A 10,000-nucleotide genomic window follows, 5' to 3' on the forward strand; every position below is an offset into this window, starting at 1 on the left:
CCTCTTCTTCCTCCTCCTCCTTTTCCTCCTCCTCCTCTTTCTCCCCTTCCTTCTCCTCCTCTTCTTTCTTCTCTTCCTCCCCCTCCTTTTCCTCCTCCTCCTCTTTCTCCCCCTCCTCCCTCCCCCCCATGACGTTGTCGACACCAACAAGACAAGAATTTCCGTAATGGTTGAATCTGGCTACGTGTGAGTGTGGGCACCCGCAAGTTAGTATAGGCCATTCCCCACTCCGTTTTCTAAAATCTTTCAATCCTAGATGCCCAAAGCCACGATGGATTTGGAACACATCCATCCCCAAAGTTGGTCCATTTTGGGATTTGGCCATGGGGTTCAAAATTCCCCATAAATGGGACGAACAATCCAATGTAGGAACGTGTCGCGCAGAATTCCTGGTATTGTGGTATGTGGCAACTTGACTCGAACTAACGGTTGCCATTTATGATATACCACATGTAAACTGCGTTGTGGGGAGTGTAAGGTCTGTGTTTGGACCCTGTGTATCTAGTGTGGGGTTTCTAGAAATGGTTTACGGTGGAACTGGCCTCTAGAATTGGTTTCTAGTATTGGGTGAGAAATTGTCCAACTTGTTTGCTTGAGTGAATGACCTTGAGGTGGTACAATGTTTACATGCAATGTGGCATCTCTGTGTTAAGGGTATGAATCTCTCTCTCTCTCTCTCTCTCTCTCTCTCTCTCCCCTGTTCCCCCTCTTCGCTGTCCTCTCCTCTTCCCCGTCCTCTCCTCTTCCTCGACCTCTCCTCTTCCCCTCCTCCCCTTCTCCCCTCTTCTTTACTCCCATCTTCTCCCCTTTCTCCTCCCTCACTCCATCACGTCTCCCACATCCCTCCCCCTCTTCCCATATTCACCCCCCTCCTTTCTATCTCCTTCATTATCCCCCTCCCATACCCTTCCCGTACCCATCTCCCCCTTCCTATCCCCCCTCCTCCCTTCCCCCCATTTTCAATTTTTCCCCCCGATCTGTGCTAAGATGTTCCCAACACGCGAAAGTCGATAAGAAAGCTTATCGTAACAGGAACTGAATTGAGGGAGTTGAGTTAAAGTGAGGGCGGATTGAGGATGGATTGAGGATTGATTGAGGACCCAGGATGAGTGGAAGCATTTGACGATTCGATAGTAGACCTGTGAATATGTGTGTGTGTATATGCGTGTGTGTGTGCGTATGTGTGTGTATGTGCGTGTGTGTGTGTGCATGTGTACGTGTCTGTGTGTTTGTGTGTGTGTGTGTGTGTGTGTGTGTGTGTGTGTGTGTGTGCGCATGTGCCTGTGTATGTGTGTATGAGAGAGGGAGAGAGAGAGAGAAAGAGAGATGGAACCAATATCCTCACCGCACCGATAGTGGGTACCTGGCATATGGAATGTATGGCTTTATTTTTAATTATATATAACATTATGTTATTATGATTATTATTATTTACTCCGAAATACATATTTTATTAAATTGAGAGATTTCTGATACGCAACCTTTACATTATACACACACACACACACACACACATATATATACAGTATATATATATATTATATATATATTATATATATATATATATATATATATATATATATATAGTGCGTGATACATTATCTTTATAATATAATTAGAAACTAAAAAAAAGACAGCAAATCCAAGCAATTACAGACCATGATGGATAAATGAATCAAATAATTAAATACACAAATGAATGAATGAGTGAACGCAAGATAAATAGATAATGAATAGAATTGGAAAGATCAGGCGAGACGCACTCTCTTGTATCGACACGACTCGTGACGTCACACACACACACACACACACACACACACACACACACACACACACACACACACACACACACACACACACACACACTTTGCTAGTCTTCCTCAGACCTCCTCAATCCTCCTTCTTCCTCCTCGTCACTCCTCCTCATTCCTCCTCCTTTTCCTTTTCCTCTTACTCCTCCTTATTCCTCTTCCTTCCATTCCTCCTCCTCCTCCTATTAATACTCCTCATTCCTTCTCCCTATTCCTCCTCCTCCTTCTCCACACTCCTCCTCCTCCTCTTCATTCCTCCTCCTTGCCCTTCTCCTTCCCTTGCTCCTCTTCCTCCTTATTCCTCCTCATTCCTCTTCCTTCCATTCCTCCTCCTCCTACTCCTACTCCTCATTCCTTCTCCTCCTCATTCCTCCTCTTCCTCACTCCTCCTCCTTCTCATTCCTCCTCCACTTCCTCTTCCTCCTCTCTCCTTCCCTTCCTCCTCCTCCTTCCTCTTCCTCATTCCCTCCCTCCTCCTCACTCCTCTTCCTCCCTCCTCACTCCTCTTCCTCCTCTTCATTCCTCCTCTTCCTTCTCTTCATTCCTCCTCTTCCTTCTCTTTCCCTTCCTCCTCCTCCTTTTCTTTCTTCTCGTTCTCTTCTTCTTTCTTCTCCTCTTTCTCTATCCTCTCTTTTCCTCCTTACCTTGTTCCTCCTCCTCCTTCTACTCCTCCTCTTCCTCCTTTTACTTCTACTCTTTCTCCTTCTCCTCCTCCTCCTCTTCCTCCTCCTCCTTCTATTTCTCCTCCTCCTCCTCCTCCTCCTCCTTCTATTTCTCCTCCTCCTCCTCTTCCTTCTTCCCACTTCCTCATTTCTCCTCCTCTCTTCTCCTTCCCTTCCTCCTTCCTTTCCTTATCTCTCCTCGTTCCCCTCCTCCCTCTCCTCCTCCTCCTCCTCCTCTTCCTTCTCCTCCTCCTCCTCATCCCTTTCTCATCCATGTCGGTAGATAGACAAGACAAGCAGCTTGGTTAGTAAATAGGCAAGTAGGTAAGTAGGTAGGTAGGTAGGTAAATATGTTTGTAGATAAGTAGTTAAATCTGGCAATAGATAGTCAAGTAGATAGGTAGGTTGGTAGATATCCAAGTAGATTGGTAGATACCGGGCAGTAGATAATCAAGTAAGTAGATGGGTACGTAGGTAGGTTAGTAGATTAGTCAGGTTGTACGTTTTAGCCGCTGTTAGGCGTCTCGTGTCGTAAGCCTTTTATTATTCTACTTGTGCAACGCAATCAACTGAATTTGAAGTTGTTTGGAAGAGTGTACACCCCTTGACGCTATCCACCGCCTAAGCCGTCACCTGTGCCCTTCGTGTTATGGGAGCTTTAGGTAATCGTCGTCTGGCTGTAGCCACGGATGTCGATTCGGGGAATTTAGTTAATTTGCAATCATCTTATATTGATTTCGATTAAATTGTGTTTTAGCGTGTTCAAACTACTTTCAGGGTAGTTTGGAAGTTACCAACAGCAACCAGGGATGTCCAACCACCTAGGGCAAAGGTTGTTTATGTGTTTATTTATTTATTGTTTATTTTTTTTATTATGTTTATGTTGTGCGAGGAAGTAAGTTTCAGAATTTCATTGATGAAGAATCCATGCCTCTCTCTCTCTCCTCTCTTCCTTCCCCTCCTCCTTCTTTCCTCTCTTCCTCTCTTCCTCCCGTCATCTTCCCCTTCTCCCTTCTCCTCTTCTTCCCTATCTTCATATTCCTCCCCTCCTCCTCCTCCTCCTCCTCCTACGCCTCCTCTTCCTCCACCTCTTCCTTCCTCGCTTCCCATTCCCTCTCCCATCCTCCCTCCCCTCTCACCCTCTTCCTCCTCCTTACCCCCTTCACTCTCTTCTTCCCTCTCCTCCTCCTCCACCTCCTCCTTTCCCCCCTCCACCTTACCCTTCCCCTCACTCGCTTCCTCCTCCTCTTCCTCCTCGTCTTCCTTCTCCTCTACCTCCTGCACCTCCTTCCTCTTCCCCTCCTCCTCCCCCTCGTCCTTCTCCTCCTCCTATACCCATATTCCATTACCCGCATCTTACCCACACACCCCATACCCACTCATCCCATACCCGGACCATCTCCTCATACCCGCATATATACCCTCTTACCCTCATCATCCACACCCGCTACCCGCACACTCGAACGCTCACCCTTATCCGCACGTAGGACCCGGAGTGGACCTCCTCATGGGGGGGAGGGGAAAGGGGGGTTATCCGTATATGTGGGTGGGGAAGGTGCAACAGGCGGCAGCTGTGGATGTAATGCTCCCCCCCTTGTTGCTCGTCCCTCATACATGTCCTCACGCACACATGCACGTGGTCCACATGAGCTTGTATATCATAGGACATACTCGTAGGTATGATAATTGGAGAATGAAAGGCAGGACCCCACGAGCGTTGCTCCATCACAGCACTGCAAGCCGGCACCCGAACTCTGGTGGGCAAGGAGTAGTGTGTATATGTATTTGTGTGTGTGTGTGTGTGTGTGTATTGCTCATTGGTCAGGCCATATGTGAGCTCTGAGCTCTCGTTCGGGAGGGTAATAACTATCGATCACAAGTCCAATACATGGTCCAAGACTATAGTGAATCTCACATACACACGCACGTACACACACACACGTGCACACACACGCACTCACACACACGTGCACACACGTAGACACGTGCACATATACACGTACACATACACGTACACACACGTGCACACACACGTACACACGTGCACACACACATACACGCACACACATACACACACACACACTTATACTCACACACAAACGAACACGTACACAAACACGTATACACACAAAAACACACAAACATACACACAAACATACGTACACACATACACACACTTATACTCACACACAAACGTACACGTACACAAACACGTATACACACAAAACACACAAACATACACACAAACATACGTACACACATACACACAAACACACGCACGCACACACACGTATGCACACACACACGTACACTTGCACACATACACACACATACACACATACACACACATACACACGTACATTTACACACACGCACACACATACACACGTACATCTACACACACACACACACACGTACACTTGCACACACACACACATAAAATACACGTACACGTAAAATTACGCGCACATACGTACACTTACAAACGCACATAAGGTCGAACTATATTTGGGTGTGTGTGTGTGTGTGTGTGTGTGCGTGTGTGTGTGTATATCTAGAAGCGTTGCCTTTGAAACTTCCAAGATATCCTAGAAGTTCTGACAGTTGGAGTTCCACTTGACAGTGGCTCACTCCGGATGTCGCAAAGTTTCCGAGGAGGATGACGTGTTTATAGAAGAAGAAGAGGAGGAGGAGGAGGAGGAGGAGGAGGCAGAGACAGAAAACATACCGGTAGGCAGACCCCAACCGTCTAGATTTTTTTTTTTTTTCAATCAGTGTTATATTTTACTTTATACTTTAATCTGTTTAGATTTTTGTTTTGTTTTTTGTTTTATAATTGTTTTAGAATTATTTGTTGGTTAGAATATTCTGATTTTATTTGATTTATTTTGATCGCAATTTATATATTTTCATCGAAGAAAACTTCCTGTTCTTTGTGCTTACTGACAACAAGATTCTAGATTTTTTCTAGAATAATTTGGATTTTTTGATAACTTTCTAGAATTAGGCGACTTTAGGAGCCTCAGTTTTTTCTCTCTGTTCTGTCATAACGCGTCTGTTATTTGTTATTTTATTTTAGTAGATTTTCTAGCTGGGTCAAAAGTGGGGAACACTGAAATGGGACTAGGCTACGCGAAAAAAAGATGAAATAATAGATAGATAAATGAAAAATAAATAAATGAATAAAAAAAAAATTAGAGTCCAAGGTCATCTGCGAGAGATGACAAGGCCTGAGGGAACACTCAAGTGGGACTAGGCTGCGTAAAATAAATTTCTCTTCTTCACGCGAACAAGAAGACGACGATAATGACGATTTTGACGACAAGAACAACGACGACGATGATGACGATTTTGACAACAACAAGACGATGACGATGAAGATAATGGCAACAAGAACAACGACGACGACGACGACGTTGATGAAACGGGCAAAGCCCTCGGGGAACAAACGGGCAAATCGGGCTTTCCCGGGGCTTTTCTCATCCGTGATGATCATTTCTACGGCTTGATGGACGCGGTGACTCGCGTTTTTCCCTATGGCTTATCATTGCTTTTTATACCAGGTGTGTGCGTGTATATATATATATATATATATATATATATATATATATATATATAATGTATATATATGTGTGTGTGTGAGAGAGAGAGAGAAATTCGCTAGTGAACAGCGACATCAATCAGATCATTTTTACGGCCGTCGCGTATCGGAGTCGAACCTACCGCTCTGACGCCAAGAGGCTCCTCAGGCAGTGCCTTGACCCACTCAGCCACTGATGGTGAAAAAGGAAATAAGGGTCGCAGGCAGCGATCTTTCCTAATCTCGGGAACCAGTAGCGTTCCGAGTTCAGAGAGTTTTAGACCATCAGTGGCTGAGTGGGTTAAGGCACTACCTTAGAAGCCTCTTGGCGTCAGAGCGGTAGGTTCGAGTCCTATGCGCGACGGCTACAAAAATTATCTGATATATATATATATATATATATATATATATATATATATATATATAAAACACATACGCACACACACACACTTACACTTACATGACCCGATGGCACAGTGGTAGCAATCGCGGCCGCTTCTACGGCGGTCCGTGTTCGAATCCCGCCCAGGGCTGAAATAATTTCACTATCGCTGCGCTACGATTCGTTACTCCAACTCGGGTGGGGAATTGTGTGTGTGTGCGTGTCAGGTTACAGCATTACCCATAGATCGGTTATATATGAGCTCTGAGCTCTCTTCCGGGAGGGTAGTACTGTCGATCACGAGTCTAACACGTGATCTAAGACCATAGTGATTTACACGCACACACACACTCATGTATAGTCATTGTCTTGTGTAGTACAATTGGTATACACAGTACACGCGTACACACGCTCGCGCGAGCGTGTAGTGTTGTTATCTTACTGAACCTTGTCTATTTGCCTGTTTGTCTGTGTCTGTTACGTTATCCTTGACATAATTTATTACCGAATCCCAAACACTGGGTTAAGAAACAGCCTTGTCGGAATGAATAGGGTTAAGCTTGTTCCCGCTAGATGGGGTTTGGTTAGGATACAGGCACCTTTGCCTTTTGAACTAAGACTGCATGGGCAAGTGGCAGTCACCGTGAGTTTGAACTTGATCGGTACATGCCCGCATGATGGCGGTTATGGATGAACTAGTTTAAGCCAAGTTGATGAAGGGGTTGCCAGTCACCATATTTTTCTTCTTCTTTTTGTCAAGACTGTTGTATCACTGCCGTATCAAAAACGTATCTGTGTCATCCCACTGGGACAGTATGTACTGTCCGGAATAGTTATCTATAACTGGTACACGTGGCACCGTTTGGCACTCACCCTATAGGTGTCATGGCGCATCTCTCTACGTAAACTATTGACTGTTTATAACCTACAACCAGCCTGTTGCTACTCGCCAAACAGTCCAGCCATGTGTCTGTGCCTTGGCACACAGTCTTGGCACAGTGCCAACTGCATGCCACGTGTATGTGTGTGTGTCTGTGTGCGTGCGTGTGTCTGTGTACATGCGTTCATTTTGTGCTTGCGTTGTGTATGTGTCAGTGTATGTGTGTGGATGTGGATGTGTGCATGTATGTTTTTGTGTGTGCATGTGTGTTTGCTTGTATGTGTGTCTGTCTGTGTGCATGCGTTTTTCTTGTGCATGTGTGTGTACGTATGTCTGTGTCTGTGTAAGTGCACGAGTGTATGTGTGCGTGTTTGTGAGCATACCTTTCTTGTATGTTTGTGTGTGCATGTGTGTGTATACATTTTTGTGTGCTTGCGTGTGTGTGTGGGGTGGCATGTGTGTGTGTGTGTGTGTGTGTGTGTGTGTGTGTGTAAATGTAAGGCAGAATCTAAAGTCATACCTTTACTGTTCAGACCTTTCTTCACGTAGATTAAACCATCTCACAATAGCCAGAATAAAAGCATTAAAGACACTCATTTACCCCCGTATTGGGACATTGGGGGACTTGTAACACCTCTACGGATCAGAGACACGCATATGATATTATGATTGTAAACTAGTTCCCATGTACATATATATATATATATATATATATATATATATATATATATATATATATATATATATATATATATATATATATATATATATAGCGTAAGGTCCCAGCTTTCAGACGCTCCCTGAAATTCAGGTGTCCTAGTTCCCTGAGTGCCAATATTTGAAACTATGTTTCCTTTGTAGAACTGTAAAATGTGCATTATGTAACTGTGTAAGACTATTATTTACTTCTACTATTCTGAAGATCTTGCAGTCGAAAAATTAATTAAAAATGGAAGTCTTTGGAAACCTTGTGTTTCCCATCCGCCAGGAGCAAGATCTACTGTCAGAAAACAACATTGAGAACATTAGTAAGATCAGTAATTGCCAGAATGTTCTTGTGTTAAACTCTGTATTAGTGAAAACCTGGGCTCATAAGACACACACACATACACACACACACACACACACACACACACACACACACACACACACACACACACACACACACACACGCACACACATACACACACACACACATATATATATATATATATAACATTAAGTACAATTGTAAGTTATTTGGAAAATCGTTAACAAAAGTGGGTAGTGAAAAGGATCTCGGCGTAATTATCAGTAATGATCTCAAATCATCTAAGCAATGTATTTCAGCTTCTAAGAAAGCAAATAAGATTCTAGGGCTGATTGCGCGATCTTTTGACCTCAAAAGTCCATCTCTCATTAACAAGCTATATCAATCATTAATTCGTCCACATTTGGAATATGCTGTTTAGCGTATCTCATTAAAGACATTTGACAGATTGGAAAAAGTACAACGGCGAGCTACAAAACTGATTCCAAATATCAAAAATAAATCATACGAAAATCGACTAAAACATATGAATCTGTTTCCCTAAAAAACCGTAGACTCAGAGGTGATTTGATACATGGCTTTAAGATTCTAAAGGGAATTGACATCAAAAGTGACAACATTTTCACACTGAGAACCAGACAAGAAATAATGGTCTCAAACTGCCAGGAAATATATTTAATTTGGAAGTGGGTAGAAACAACATCGCCAACTGTGTAGTTAATAAATGGAACAAACTTCCTAAAGAGGCAGTGCAATGTAGTTCAGTTCGAAGCTTTAAGAATCGTTTAGATAAACACCAAAGCAAGATGCTGTAATGACAGCCATTTATTTAATATTATTTGTTTGTTATTATTTGTCTATTTATTATTTATTATTATTTATCTGTACATTTATTATTTACTATTTACTTGTTTGTTTATTTTTTAAATTTGCTCATTTATTTATTTTATTCATTATTATTTGTATTATTTATTCATTTATTTATCATTATTGTGATATTTTTGCTTTCGACCTAGTTACGGACCAAAAGGTCTCCTGCCGGCATTCTCCTCCATTGTAATCCTTTGTAAAACTGAAATTGATGTAGAATGTATAGGCAAGTATCAGGGCATTAAACTTTGTCCTTTGTTTTATATTAATAATAATATACCCGATACTTTTTATATCTAAAAATAACATAAGTGCATTTACCCATTAGTATCATCACAAAGTTCAATAGAATATAGGTACAATATATCACTTTTGATTAAATACAATGTATTTATTTGTACTTGAATGTACTCGGTATTTTTCAAGTACTTTGGGTACAAGTACAAGTAGGCCTAAAAGTATCATTGCACAATACTTGTACTTTGGAGTGTAAAAAACTCCAAGTATTGTACAAGTACAATCCTGATGACCTTCATCATGTTTATGGCTGTGCACGTGTATGTTATATTGAATCACGAGGTTCTGCTAGACTGAATAAGAAGTCTTGGATATTAAAGACAATAAAAATGTAGGAACCACAATGTTGTTCATCCATTTGGCCAACAAGGCATCGTTTTCACCTTTCTTTTGGTCGTCGTCTTTACCATCATCAGAGTCTGTACGGGAGTAATTCCCATCGATAATGTCCCTCTATTATGTGGCCTCAAACCTACAGTTACTTTAGC

General features: G+C 42.6%; 1 protein-coding gene across 4 annotated transcripts in view; it reads left to right on the forward strand.

Annotated features, from left to right (window-relative positions):
- LOC143035339 (uncharacterized) overlaps positions 1-10,000 on the forward strand; it is a 460,728-nt gene that overhangs the window by 41,038 nt on the left and 409,690 nt on the right. Inside the window, exon 1 of one of the 4 annotated variants that reach the window (XM_076202311.1) lies at positions 525-567. The exons of the other annotated variants lie outside the window; for them this stretch is intronic. The gene's annotated coding sequence lies outside the window, so the exon portion shown is untranslated. Of the gene's footprint in view, positions 1-524; positions 568-10,000 lie in introns of those variants that run through there. 4 annotated transcript variants of the gene reach the window in all.

The sequence above is a fragment of the Oratosquilla oratoria genome, chromosome 18, assembly GCF_046742065.1.
Source record: "Oratosquilla oratoria isolate Oo_2021 chromosome 18, ASM4674206v1, whole genome shotgun sequence".
Taxonomy (NCBI): domain Eukaryota; kingdom Metazoa; phylum Arthropoda; class Malacostraca; order Stomatopoda; family Squillidae; genus Oratosquilla; species Oratosquilla oratoria.